Below are 11645 nucleotides of genomic sequence, written 5' to 3' on the forward strand. Positions count from 1 at the left end.
TTCTCTACTCCCCATGGCAGTGTTTTCTCTATGGCCCATGGCAGTGTTTCTCTCTACCCCATGGCAGTGTTTTCTCTACAGCCCATGGCAGTGTTTTCTCTACTCCCCATGGCAGTGTTTTCTCTACACCCCATGGCAGTGTTTTCTACGCCCCATGGCAGTGTTTTCTCTACGCCCCATGGCAGTGTTTTCTCTACTCCCCATGGCAGTGTTTTCTCTACTCCCCATGGCAGTGTTTTCTCTACGCCCCATGGCAGTGTTTTCTCTACTCCCCATGGCAGTGTTTTCTCTACTCCCCATGGCAGTGTTTTCTCTACAGCCCATGGCAGTGTTTTCTCTACTCCCCATGGCAGTGTTTTCTCACCCCCCATGGCAGTGTTTTCTCTACAGCCCATGGCAGTGTTTTTCTCTACGCCCATGGCAGTGTTTTCTCTACGCCCCATGGCAGTGTTTTCTCTACGCCCCATGGCAGTGTTTTCTACGCCCCATGGCAGTGTTGTCTCTACAGCCCATGGCAGTGTTTTCTCTATGGCCCATGGCAGTGTTTTCTCTACTCCCCATGGCAGTGTTTTCTCTACGCCCCATGGCAGTGTTTTCTCTACACCCCATGGCAGTGTTTTCTCTACTCCCCCGCAGTGTTTTCTCTATGCCCCCATGGCAGTGTTTTCTCTACGCCCCATGGCAGTGTTTTCTCTACTGCCCCATGGCAGTGTTTTCTCTACGCCCCATGGCAGTGTTTTCTCTACTCCCCATGGCAGTGTTTTCTCTACTCCCCATGGCAGTGTTTTCTCTATGCCCCATGGCAGTGTTTTCTCTACGCCCCATGGCAGTGTTTTCTCTACTCCCCATGGCAGTGTTTTCTCTACTCCCCATGGCAGTGTTTTCTCTACGCCCCATGGCAGTGTTTTCTCTACGCCCCATGGCAGTGTTTTTTCTACGCCCCATGGCAGTGTTTTTTCTCTACGCCCCATGGCAGTGTTTTTTCTCTATGCCCCATGGCAGTGTTTTCTCTACAGCCCATGGCAGTGTTTTCTCTACGCCCCATGGCAGTGTTTTCTCCTCAGCCCATGGCAGTGTTTTCTCTACGGCCCATGGCAGTGTTTTCTCTACGGCCCATGGCAGTGTTTTCTCTACAGCCCATGGCAGTGTGTTCTCTACACCCCAGCAGGAGACCACATACCTTCTATAGCCCTTATATCCATTGTCCCATTCTGTCTATTATAAAGAATTGATGTTGAACTTCCATAGGTCATTTTTACAGTACGGGGATCTGTGTGCCATCTAGTGGCAATCCCATTACAACAACGGTGACTTGCATCTCAATACAGTCTACAATAGGCCAACCTACACACGACCACAAAGAAACAAACCAGTGGGTTAGCAAACATATGGTGTCTTCCTATTCATTCATCTCACTAAGACCCAGTACAAACATATTCTTCCAGATAAGAGCTATGAGTGGAACCTCGAGCAGTGGAGGCTGCTGAAGGGGGGAACGGCTCATAATAACGTCTGGAACGAAGCGAATGGAATGAACCTAGGGGTGTATCTCAGTCATCTAAAATGGGTTCTTCTCCTTGTCTCCATCCACCATATTGCTTTAAATTTTCAGATGAGTACAGGTGAAGAAGAGACGAGGGCAGGAAGCTACTCCAGACTATTGAGATGCACCCAAAGAGAGCAGTCACTGCAATGTCAATGACATAATAAACCCTGTGTTTAAACAGCCTTTTTAAAGGGGTACAAATATACTGTAGTGTGTTGTTTTATCATTGGTAAGTCACCTATCACACCATTCCAAAGGTGTGTGTTTGTACGTGCACACGCACACACTCACCTCAGCAGGTTGGTGGCACCTTAATTGGGGAGGATGAGCTCGTGGTAAATGGCCGGAGCGGAATGAGTGGAATGGTATCAAACACATGGTTTCTATGTGGTTGATGCCATTGCATGAGCGTCGTTCCAGACATTATTATGAGCTGTCCTCCCCTCAGCAGCCTCCACTGTCACACACACACACACATACAGCCCTTGTGTTCTCGGGGCAGTACCCATGGTAACGAACCCTGTGAATTCACAACACGTTTGTGACTCTTGGGGCCTGGGAACATAGATTGTGCTACTCTCATCAGTTAAGCTGAGGCTTCCACATGCACACTCTCTCTGTGTGACTGGATGGCTGCAGCGTCTCTGTGTGTGTGTGTGTGTGTGTGTGTGTGTGTGTGTGTGTGTGTGTGTGTGTGTGTGTGTGTGTGTGTGTGTGTGTGTGTGTGTGTGTGTGTGTGTGTGTGTGTGTGTGTGTGTCAGTCAGAGGGTTCAGGGAGTTTGTGCCCACGCAGAGAGTGGTAGAGAACCTTTTAAGGTACCTGCAGGGATTCCGTGGTAGAGCACCATTTTAGGTAACACGCTGTGCCACTGTAGGCTCAATTAGGGTGGAGATGATGACCTCACGAAGGCCTGTTAACCATCTGTCTCTACACACCAGTGGAATCTTCAAAGCTACAGACATAGAGTGACACACAGTGCAAGACGTTGTGGCTGATGAACATAAACAGCTGATGGTCATTGCATTCCAGTCACATAATTGATATACAGGGAACTTAGACTACTAACTAAAGTGTCCGAACAGGGGTGTCAAACTCATTCCATTGAGTTTAGTGCCTGTTTTATTTTTTTGTTAAGACCTAGACAACCAGGTGGGAGGAGTTCCTTACTGATTAGTGACCTTAATTCATCAGTCAAGTCCAAGGGAGGAGTTAAAACCCGCAGACACTCAGCCCTCCGTGGAATGAGTTGGACATGTGAACTACAATGACAGCTAAAATGTCATCCCCTGAAAAGCTAGGTAGAAATGGTCCATTGGAACAGAGAATAGTGACCTCTTGTGGCTAATCCAAAACATGAACCTCCAGTTTAATTATTCATGGCAAGGGGGTGTTTTCATCGACAAGTAAGGCTGCCTCTTACTTATACAGCATAGCATATCAATGACCTTTTTTTGACACATCATTTCTGCCTTTAGTCAATGAAATCTCTCTATGGGAGCCGTGGTCAACCCACTGAAGGATGTGGACAGAGAGCTTGTGATTCTACTTCAGTATTTACTGTACTCAGCACTGAGAGCCCACTATGGTTGCGTTTACACAGGCAGCCCAATTCTGATCTATTGCCACTAATTGGTCTTTTAATCAATCAGATTGGCTCTTTAGCCAATAATATCAGAATTAGTCTGCCTCTGTAAACACAGCCATTGTGATTCAGCACGTACCTTGGAACTGAGTCACATCTTCCTCCACGGTCTGGGTTCAGATGTCCTCTAGTGAAGGAGTAGGCTTCACTGTCTTTTGGAAAGTATTTTTAAAACGTTTCTAAAGAAGATATAATACTGTGTAATTCACCAAATTACGTTTTTCATCAGCTCAACCTTTTATCTGTGTGTTTGAGTGTGCAAACTGACTGCTCCCAGTCCCACCTGTGACTAAATGGGATAAAATGGCACCATTTGAAATGACTACAACACAAACAAAAGACATTTTGTCAACTCAGATTCACATGCATCAGACTGTACCATATATAACTGGACAGAAGTTACACAACAACAACAACAAGGCTATGTTTTACAGGAAATGTTTAATTAGACAACTGAACGCATGCCAGGAAGAACCATGTTACAGCAGAGGTATCTGTTCTCTCCTCGTCCACCCTACACACCGTGAGAGACCGGAAACATACCACAAACCACCAGGAAACCTTGCTATCTGCTGTCCATTATTGCAGTGACACATCAGTCTTGTTGTATACTGAGGGGGAAACACATTGTTGTATGAAAAGTTGAAGGTCTTAATACAAGTTTTGGGGTTGGAGTAACATCACTGGGGTGTATTCATTAGCAGACACCATAGCAAAACGTTTAGCTACAGAAAACGATTTGCGACAAAAATGTGCGTTTGTTATTGGACAAGTTCAGGTTAGTCCCTCCCGTTTAGCCCTGTTTGCTTCTGTTTGGTTCCTAGTGAATACACCCCTGGTACATGTTGGCATCTTTGTTTTGGCAAACAGGAAGAATATTCACATCTCTCTTGCACATGTTGCCCACAGGACTTTTACCTCTCACAGGAAACATCTAGAGACAATAGAAAAGATGCACTTAAGTAGCATTCACATGCAGCTTTAACTCAGCGTCCTCAGACTAGGTTTAGATTGGAACCTTTTCCTTACTAATTCTTACATAGGAATTCACAGCTAATGTTTATCAGGTTTTGGGTAGTATTATCTTACATAAAATGAGTATTTGGGATGAACGAATGAAATAGGTGGATGGGATTCCAAACTCCAACGAAAACACCTCCTGGGTAGAAAAATGAGCCATTTAGGAAACGACCAGAAGAGACAGAAACGTAGAAGAGGGTTTGAGAAACTTGTGCTTATCATCCTGAAGGCTCTCAGTCTGGATACTGTAAAACACACAACAACCCCCTGCTCCCACCTTCATCCGTGGTTCACTTCCGAAACACGCCCCCCCCGGAAAAAAAGGGAGTCCTTGACAGAGGAAGTCCGTCCTCATTGGTCCGTTTGTGTTTCTCACCGTGCCACAGTATTTTTTCTTGATTATTGATGAGCCAAAATACCAGAATATCAAAAATAAATGCAACCCTTTCACAAAACAATGAGAAATAAATAATCAGTGGTGTTCTGGTTGTATATATTTACATACATAAAGAGTGGTTTTGTTGTTGTATGTGTATGTACAGAATCAATAGGCAGTCTGTTTTCCAGACTGAGCACGAACATATGACTGGAATTATAAATTCACAAGCAACTCCAGGAGAAAGCAAAGAAAGAAAAATAACTTAAAGGGGCAGGTCACAAAATTCTACTACATAATTGTTTATCCCAACAGGGATGCAGTGGTTTGTAGGGAGAGAGAGAAGTAAATATCAAATAAAAACAGAAAATAGATTTTTCTTTCATAGGACTCCTTTAACATAAAAAAACCTTACATAGCGAGTAACTGGCGAGAAATAGCTTATTCAAATCATGAACATTGATTGACTACGACATGCACAATGCTTTTCAAGCCTTGGGAGGAAGAGAAGCTTGATTTTGCTGCACAGATCACAGGCTAATGTGGATTTTGTCGTTTTATATTGAATAATTCTGTTATTGAACTATAAACAATATGCAGGGCACCGTTGTGGATTGTTAATCAGCTAACTGTGCCCCATTTAATCTGTTTGACCTATAAGACAGTCAAGATCTATGTACAAGCCCAAAGTGCTCATTCATGAGAGTCATTGTGAGTCGGATCAGTTGAATAAAGTTGAGCTGACAAACTGTATTGTGGGAAATGCAGTTCACTCTCTGAAAATGACTGTACTTCTTTTGATGTATTTCGGTTCTAGTTTGCAATCGACTGGACAAATGATTCTTTATCCTTATAGTTCTTCCATTCTCTATATAGTGGACATCCTCTTCCTTCTGCGCATGTCAACAAGGCCAGTAGCTGCAGTAACGGACGTCCCTACTGAACTTAAATGTCTTAACCCCTTCTGAAATGTCTTCTGAAATGTCCTGTAGGGGCCATTGTCCAAACTTGTCCAGAGGTCTGAATATGTATCATCCTCACTGAAAATGAATGTTTTTTAACCCCATCCCAGTCCTATACGGAAGTAGCATCTGTACAGAAGGGCTATGTGTCCGCCAGATAATTCGGTTCCACTTGCAACACGGACCTGGACTACACAGTTCCTCAAATTGTACCCCTGGGCCACTATATCCACATGGTTAGCATGTACAGTACGCATACGATTCCAGTTTAGCCTCAGTCTTCAATGTCCTGTTAGTCGCCAGTCTTCTCCAAGTCTTCACAGGGTATTTGCAGTGTGTGTGTGTGTGTGTGTGTGTGTGTGTGTGTGTGTGTGTGTGTGTGTGTGTGTGTGTGTGTGTGTGTGTGTGTGTGTGTGTGTGTGTGTGTGTGTGTGTGTGTGTGTGTGTGTGTGTGTGTGTGTGCTTTATGTGTATGTTTTAGAGCATTCCATTTGGACGGTCTGTATTTCTGTCTACATTATGTGTGAATGAGCATATGACCATGAGTATTGCATTATGTGGGATCCTACATTATATCTTTATGGGATAGAAAGTCTATATTTTAATGTACAATATGTTTGTAAGTGTGTGTGTTGCTGTGTGTGTGTCTCAGACACTCCGGGGGTCTCTGTTGCTCATGGGTTCTCCTGTTTCGCCCCTTCTTATTCTCCTGCATCCGCCTCCACTTGGCCGTGTGCTGGGTCCACCTCTGGCCCCACCACCAGGCACCTGGGTTCCCCCAGGCGCCGTGGCCTTCTGGGGGCTCTGGGTGTTGGGTGTGGCCTGAGAGTTCTGGGCATTCTGGTTGTTGTTTTTAGGGGCCTGTGCCTGGGTTAGTGTACCCGCATGGTGTTGCACCTTCTGGGGTTCATGCTCCGGGGGCTCCTTCTTTGTTCTCTGCTGCTGCACCGTAGGATGCCCGCTCTGCTGCTTCTGGGCATTGGGTGCCCCTGCGCCAAGAGGACTACTTTTAGGCTTTAGGCCTGAGCTTGAGCTCCGCCGTCAGGCCTAGCCAGACTTTGGTCATTGGTGGTGATGGTGGGGGTTTTCAGACGCCGCTGCTTGCGCTCCTTCCGCCACACACGCTCGCAGAACTCCTCCACGCTGTTCAGGTCAGGGTGGTCGAGGAGGGAGAGGGGAAATCCCTGTACCACAGCTTGTGTTTTGTCGAGTGCCCTGCACCAGCAGGCCCACCTGCACCACCAGACCCACTACCTGCGCCACCAGACCCTCCAGCTCCACCCTGAGGCCCACCAGGCAGCAGCTCACCCAGCCTCTGTGTGGGGATGACCTGGAGGGAGAGGCGGAGGAGGGGGCTGGATGAAGCCGTGCTCCACAGCGTGGCAGGTGTAGACGCCTGAGTCGGCCTGGGTGAGGATGCGGATGAGCAGGCCCCTGCTCCGTGCGGATCATCCTGTCCTCCGACTTGATCTGGAGAGAGAGATGGAGGGGGAAATGAGGGGGAGGGGAGGAAAGGGAGGGGGGAATAGAAAGGGTGGGGTGGATTCAATATCCACTCAATATGGTTACATTTGAGTGCATGGTAATTGATTATTAACAAACTGAAGCAATTTCTGGTAATCATTTGTGAAGGTTTAGTGTGATTGCAAAGTTATTGAAAATGATTGGGATGTTATTGAGAATGATGGTGAATAGGACACATCTTGGATGCAGAGTGTGTGTGTACCCACCTCATGTTTGCGGTCCTCGTTAGGTCTTTGGAGCTGCCAGTAGATGAGGGCTCTCTGGGACTTGGGACTACACTCCAGGAACATGCTGCTGTTCTCCACTCCGTACACACTCCTGTCCTCCACATGACCCAGCCCGTCCACGTCATCTACACAGACACAAGGATAGGGTTACTAGAGAAACACCACAGTGGGGTTGTTTGTGTGTGTGTGTGTGTGTGTGTGTGTGTGTGTGTGTGTGTGTGTGTGTGAGATGAAAGCGTAAAATAAAAATCTAAAGCGTTTGTACCATGATGCTGCAGGTCGGAGCACTGGGAGAGGGGATCTCCATTCCTGATGTCCTGGCGTCTGTTCTCCTATGAAACAACCAAAGAAACATACACATGTTAGATTGTGTTCCCAGTGAGTTAATAAACGTCCTCACACACAACATATCAACCTGTAGGTGTCGGTCAGGCCCTCACTGCTCTGTTTCCCAGACTTATTTTCTTTCCCCAGTTCCATCGGGAAGGAGCCAGTGATTGAGGGCTCTATGTACTGTGACGTTTCTACCACCAGAGGGCGATCTTAACCAGTGGCACAGCTGACACATTTGTGCAGTACAACTGAAGAACAGAGCAGAACTGTTTATTTCACCATCAGTCCTCTGTTAAGTCTGATGCTATTGAGTGGGTGGATAAATAAAAAGAGAGAAAATCACAGGCACATTTAAAAACATGTCAACCTTTTGCTTCTATTAAAGTAATGATTCATTGTGATTCATCGTTCAGGGACATGTCATTACTAAACATGAACACAGATAACCTGGCCTGAAAATCCTGAGTATGTCCTCCACTGACTTGAAAGACCCTTTAATCCACAGTGTGTGTGTGTGTGTGTGTGTGTGTGTATGTGTGTATGTGTGTATGTGTGTGTGTGTGTGTGTGTGTGTATGTTTTAGAGCATTCCATTGGGACGGTATTTTTCTGTCTACATATTATGTGTGAATGAGCATATGACCATGAGTATTGCATTATGTGGGATCCTACAACATGCTTCCCTGTGCTCCCTATGTGTTCCCTGGTTCATTACCACTAAGATCATAGGCTATTACGTGTCGTAAAAATCTGAAGGAGAGAGGGGAGACAGCCAAAGGTGGAGGTCCTTAGGTCTCGTGTCAGGGTTTCTATAACCATACAGGACATATATATATATATATATACACACACACACACACATATAAACAACATGTACACACACCCATTTACACACACACACACATAAATAAATACACTTACACATGCATACATCCCCTCTGACGCACACACCCTGCTCCTACCCAACACCCAGACACACACACTCCACCACTCTTCCTACATTTCCTCCCAAGCTATTCCTGCCCCTTTGGCTGTCTGAACATGCAGGGCAGTCCGAGTGAGCTGAGCCGAGCCCGGGCGTCTGGTTCTCATTTAGCTGGAGAATCAAATATTTGTACTGGAGTGCCCCAGCAGCCCTGACCAAGGGTGTACCACCACCCTGTACCGCCTCCTTCTGAGGCTGCTATTCAATTCTTCATACTTCCCTAGTGTAGATGTTGATCTTAGGTCAGTTTTGTGTTTTTGGACCTGATGGTTAGGGTTAGGTTTGAGGGAGGTACGCTGATCCTAGATCTGTATTTAATAGAGAGTTGTGCTGACGGAGGTGGAGGGCTGGTAGTGGTCAGGCTAATCCTGCTGGATGGAGGAGAAGGTCATTTATGGGTGTGTTTGTTCATAGCTCTCGGCTGTGGGTGAAGAAGTCAGACGGCCCTGTTGGCCTATTATTTGTGTGGCTATGTGGGTGTTTTATAACTCTTGGCTATAGGGTGAAGTGGTTCTAACACTGCTACTGGCCAGGACTGTGTGTGTGCAGGGGAAGCATGGTTTACCACCCCTGAGCTGTGGAATGCACAACAATCACACAAATTGAATGTGTACCAGTGTATTTGTGTACATGGCCAAAGGCAAGAAAAGTAGGTGAACCCTTTGAATTACCCGGATCTCTGCATAAATTGGTCATCAAATTTGATCTGATCTTTACCTAAGTCACAATAATAGACAAACACAGTGTGCTTAAACTAATAACACACAAATTGTTGTATTTTTCTTGACTATATTGAAAACATCATTTAAACATTCACAGTCTAGGTTGTAAAAAGTATGTGAACCCCCTAGGCTAATGACTTCTCCAAAGCTCATTGGAGTCAGGAGCTAACCTGGAGTCCAATCAATGAGACCAGATTGAGATGTTGGTTAGAGCTGTCCTGCCATATAAAAACACACACAACATTTGAGTTTGCTATTCACAAGAAGCATCACCTGATGAAACTATGCCTCAAACAAAAGAGACCTAAGATTAAGAATTGTTGACTTGCATAAAGCTGGAAAGGGTATTTCGGTAAAAGCCTTAATGTTCATCAGTCCACAAAGACACATTGTCTATAAATGGAGAAAGTTCAGCACTGTTGCTACTCTCCTTGGAATGGCCCTCCTGCAAAGATGACTGCAAGAGCACAGCGCAGAATGCTCAATGAGGTTAAGAAGGATCCTAGAGTGTCAGCTAAAGACTTACAGAAATCTGGAACATGCTAACATCTCTTTGACGCAGTGTACAATACATAAAACACTAAACAAGAATGATGATCATGGGAGGACACCACGGATGAAGCCACTGCTCTCCAAAAAATAATTTCTGCACGTCTGAAGCTCTGGTAAAATTGAACCTGATGTCTTCAAGTAGCGCAACTGACAAAATATTGCTCTGGACAGAGGAAACTACAGTTGAGTTGTTTGGAAGAACGCACAACACTCTGTGTGGAAAAAAAGGCACAGCACACCAACATCAAAACCTCATCCCAACTGTAAAGTATGGTGGAGGGAGCATCATGGTTTGGGGCTGCTTTGCTGCCTCAGGGCCTGGACAGCTTGCTATCATCAATGGAAGAAATGAATTCTGCCTATCAAGACACTTTGCAGAGAATGTTAGGCTATCTGTCTGCTAATTGAAGTTCAACAGAAGTTGGTGACGAACAGACAACGGCCCAAAAACACAGAAGTAAATCAACAACAGAATGGCCTCAACAGAAGAAAATACACCTTCTGGAGTGGCCCAGTCAGAGTCCTGACTCAACCCGATTGAGATGCTGTGGTATGACCTTGAGAGCGGTTCCCACCAGACATCCCAAGAATATTGCTGAACTGAAACAGTTCTGTAAAAGAGGAATGGTCCAAAATGTCTCCTGGGAGTTGTGCAGGTCTGATCCGCAACTGAGTTTGGTTGAGGTTGTTGCTGCCAAAGGAGGGCCAGAGTTCACATATTTTTTCCACCTTGCACTGTGAATGTTTACACCATGTGTTCAATAAAGACATGAAAAACATATAATTGTTTGTAATGTTATTAGTTAAAACAGACTGTGTTTTGTCATTTGTTGTGACCTAGATGAAGATCAGATCAAATTTTATGACCAATTCATGCAGACATCCAGGTATTTCCAAAGGGTTCACATACTTTTTCTGCCACTGTATGTGATATGTGGGCATGTGCACACATGTCCCTAAATGCTTGCAGTGGATTCTGTGTATATATATGTGTATGCATAGGAACTTTTCTGTCTGTTTGTCTTTCTGTGTGTGTGTGTGTGTGTGTGTGTGTGTGTGTGTGTGTGTGTGTGTGTGTGTGTGTGTGTGTGTGTGTGTGTGTGTGTGTGTGTGTGTGTGTGTGTGTGTGTGTGTGTGTATTCATATTTAAGTTTACAAACCAGCATCCTACTATCAGACCTTCATTCTGCTTTTCTGCCTACTCCTGTCTGTGTGCATCTACGTAGAATGTCTGTGTGTGTGTGTGTGTTCTTACCGCTTACGGTAGGGAAGTAACGGGAGCACTCTGTTCCATCCCAGGCAACAAAAGTAGGGGGTCACGGGCCAGGACAGCACTCAGCGCAAGCCTTCCCGTACACCCTCACAGCGGTGCAAAGGCATCTGGGAAACGCCTAGCGCCGAGCCCAGGTACAGGCTGTTGCTGTTTACAGAAAGTCCATTGCTGTGATGGGGGTGGGCTCCTGCAGAAAGACACAAAGTTAGAAGATATAACACTCTGATTCATTAGACACTCTCTCATAACTCCCTATGGAATTTCCCCCACTCCTCCCTTTTTAATTTCAGAGCTAGACATTGATCATGTACCCTTCACTTCCCAACAAAATGACTGGTGTTCTATTACACTCCTTGAAAATTTTCCATGTAAATGCAATCAATTATAACCATAACCAGTTTTCCAGTGTGTGACCGTACCCTGAACACGGTCATCTCCTCCAGGACCACCCTTCCAGGTCATGCCAGCTCTCTCTTGGGATGG

General features: G+C 45.5%; 1 pseudogene; it reads right to left on the reverse strand.

Annotated features, from left to right (window-relative positions):
- Positions 1 to 6069: 6069 nt before the first annotated feature.
- Positions 6070 to 11624, reverse strand: LOC135567347 (semaphorin-3aa-like; annotated as a pseudogene).
- Positions 11625 to 11645: the final 21 nt, after the last annotated feature.

Source organism: Oncorhynchus nerka, unplaced genomic scaffold (assembly GCF_034236695.1).
Source record: "Oncorhynchus nerka isolate Pitt River unplaced genomic scaffold, Oner_Uvic_2.0 unplaced_scaffold_2122, whole genome shotgun sequence".
NCBI lineage: Eukaryota > Metazoa > Chordata > Actinopteri > Salmoniformes > Salmonidae > Oncorhynchus > Oncorhynchus nerka.